Source organism: Pongo abelii, chromosome 14, assembly GCF_028885655.2.
Source record: "Pongo abelii isolate AG06213 chromosome 14, NHGRI_mPonAbe1-v2.0_pri, whole genome shotgun sequence".
In the NCBI taxonomy this organism is placed as follows: domain Eukaryota; kingdom Metazoa; phylum Chordata; class Mammalia; order Primates; family Hominidae; genus Pongo; species Pongo abelii.
In genome coordinates this window covers 88602386-88605727 of record NC_071999.2, presented here as the reverse complement: position 1 = coordinate 88605727, position 3342 = coordinate 88602386, and the positions used below count along the sequence as shown (strand labels likewise).

Sequence of the window (3342 nt, the reverse complement as noted above, 5' to 3'; positions counted from 1 at the left end):
ATTTATGGATCACTCAGCAGTGCTAATACAGGCTCTCTTTACCTGAAAGCAGAATTACAATCAACTCACTCTGGTAGCACAGGGCAATTCCAAAATGCAGGTTTAGTGAAAGGTACGTACAACCAGCAAGCAAGCAAGGGACAGATGCCATGTCCTCTTCTGAAGGGAGTGACTGATTTGGAACCAGGGTCTGCAGATTTTAGAAACTGATATAGCCCCATTAACTGCTTAATATTGAGTTTCCCTTACTGTGTATGCTGACAATCAGCAAAAGTGAGAATTTCTAAAATGCGCTAAAGAGGATTAAAAAGCAGAACATTGTCCATATAACAGAATTGCCTCTTCACAACTTTTGCCCAGTTCTCATCTGTTGTCCTGTGAAAACCTCTCATCTGATAAGTTTTAGTGAAAGCCTCTTGAAGCCATAACAGACTTTTCTCAACCCAGCTCTGGGTACTAAGTATTAGGAACACATGCCCACAGGAAATGGCAGTGTTTCTACTGGAGGTAAGTGTCACGTGTCCTCTTGATGTCAAAGGAATCTGGTCCCATATAATCAGCCTGGCCCTATTCCCACCACTTCATCTGTTCTTCCAAGGATACAAAAGGCTGTGCCATAGCTGGAATCTCCCCAAGGGACAGATGTGATATGCCTCCTGAGATATCTTCCACATTTACATATGAGCAGGTGTCTTTGACAAGGTCAAATTGTTGAAGCAGAGGTAAAACATTGGTGGTAAAGATGCTCCACCACAGGATGAGAAACTCTGGATGAGTCACGTTGGGATCATGGGACTCGCTTTTGACATTTTTTGTTTTGGGATCATAACTATAATTCCATGATTTGGCTCATTCCAGGAAATGCACAACTTTGGCATTTGCACCAAACATTTTAAATGCTGGGAGGTAGGAGTATATAGTGATGTTGCTTAGGTTATAAATGAACAGCAGGTGTTTTCTGATAGCTGTTGTTGCCCAGATGCTTAAAAAATGTATTCAGTAAGCCTTGGTCTCCACTGTCAAAACTACCTTGCTCAGAAGTAAGATGCAACAGCTGATTACATGTTTCAACTGAAGGCTGATAAACAAAGATTCCGAAATTGAAGTAGTTAGGCCACCCTTAGTCTGGTGCTGCTGACAATTCTTCTCGCTCAAAAAGATCATCAATATTTGCTAGGATCAGAGTATCTGCTTCCATGAATACACATTTTGAATACTGTGTAAATGGCTAGGCGTGGAGCTTTGCCAGCGTGGCATCCAACTCTGGCCTCTTCATTACGGTTAGATGAGCAGAATCGCTGCTGCCCAAGACATTTACCATGATGACTTCATCAAAGACTGTCTCTAAAACTTTTCTCATGGAGTTTGAGACTTGCGGGGTGGCGAACACGACCAGCCTTCTGGTGGTCCTGTGCTGTTTTAGAGGTGAGCCCCGGACCGGGGCACCCCTTTGGTGTAGGCATAGTTTGTGGTCAATGTCACAAAGGCCTGATCTGTCATGGTGCTGCCCAGGGGTGCAGGTGGCCGGGGCAGCTGCAGGTTGGTGGCTCAGAGAAGCCTGTGCCAGGAGGCAGCAGGGCCAGCGAGGGGGTGTGGCCTCTGAATCTATTCCATCAACCCAAGGGGTAATAATTGCTTCTTGCAGTAATTTCTTGGTTGCTCTTATTTCCTTTCTTTTTGCTTTTTCCATCTTCCGTGTAACCTGTTATTTATACCACATACTCGCTTTTTAAACATCTGATGTTTCTGTGTTACTGACTGGACCTTAGTAGTAAATATTGAACAATGCTTGCTAATTTGTTTTTCTGTGGTCTCTTCAAGGATTCCCCAGAATCCAACAATAAAGACTTAATGTTTCATAAATGTTTTAGAAGTAATGCCTAGAAGGCTTAAAAATTTTTAGTCAAAATTAAAGAAAATATTTTGTTATAATATCTAGACATATTATTACCATGTATTATAAAAATAGTGATTTAACTTTTAATTTAAAATTAATGTATTCATTTCCTGGATATGCCTTAGTGGATCTATAGTCATATATAGCTATTTCCTGATTGCTGCTTTAAAGAAGTTGCCCCTAATTGAATGAGTAAACTAAAATGACAGTAAATTCTATGGTAATCTTATCATTTAAAGAAGCTAAATAGTCTATCACTGTCTTACTAACTTCTAAGGAATTATTTTGTTGAAGATGTGTTGAAAGACTTTTAGTACTTTTCTAACAAGTTAACATTATGCCATGTTGGAAACACTGTATAGGAAGGTAAATGATTAAATGTTAAAGTTACCTATATATACTTATAATTTGCTCATTTTACTACATGGTGATAACCAAATTTTATATAATTTTACTCCTTACAAATACCATAGTATACCTTATTAATTAGGCCAATAAAGTGTCACATTGATTTTTTGTGACCACTAACATATCACTGACCAATATTCATGGGTGTGGTGGATCCTTTGGAAAAGAGAACTAACTAAAAAACATTTCTTAAAGACGAGATACTTCTGAAGTAATGTACTACAGAATTATTGAAAGAATCTTTGAACTGGGAAGTTATATTGAGATGCTATTTTGATACTGATAGCGTGTAAAATATATTAAATTCGCAATGACATTTTTAAAAAGAATGAAATGGATGAACTTCCTATTATCTGAACTGAAGGGCTTTTATGATATAATACTCTTATTTCTAAAACTATGATTAAAACTGTACTTCAAAAGTCAAATCTTTTCAAAGAAACTCTAAATTACCAAGTAAAGAATTTGAAAATCTTATCTAATGTTCTCATGAAAAATTCTCTTGACCTTTGGTTTGACATTGAAGAGCATTCTTATTTTCTAAAAGCCTCTTTTGCTCTATTCTTTTCATGACAACAGATTCATAAGGAAAAAAATCTAACAGAAAATATTTGCTCCATGTAATATGAAAGTAAAAATTTTTGTGTTTGTGTATGTATAAATGAAATTGTGCGTGTGTATATATTCAGGCAATATTATTATTAAGAATACATTATATAATTAGTATCCAAAATATTTAAATCAAAAACACTCTCCTAATTTGCCTTGCTTTGCACAGTAAATATAAGAAGCAAATTTCTGAGACTATGGTTTTCTTTTCTTTTTTTTTTTTTTGAGACAGAGTCTCGCTCTGTCGCCTAGGCTGGAGTGCAGTGGCACTATCTCGGCTCACTGCAAGCTCCGCCTCCCGGGTTCACGCCATTCTTCTGCCTCAGCCTCCCGAGTAGCTGGGACTACAGGCGACAGCCACCAAGCCAGCCTAATTTTTTGTATTTTTAGTAGAGACGGGGTTTCACCGTGTTAGCCAGGATGGTCTC

The 3342-nt window shown here is 37.9% G+C and overlaps 1 pseudogene; it reads right to left on the bottom strand.

Annotated features, from left to right (window-relative positions):
* Window positions 1-242: 242 nt before the first annotated feature.
* On the bottom strand, window positions 243-1500 carry LOC100459695 (glycogenin-1-like; annotated as a pseudogene).
* Between the last annotated feature and the right edge of the window lie 1842 nt (window positions 1501-3342).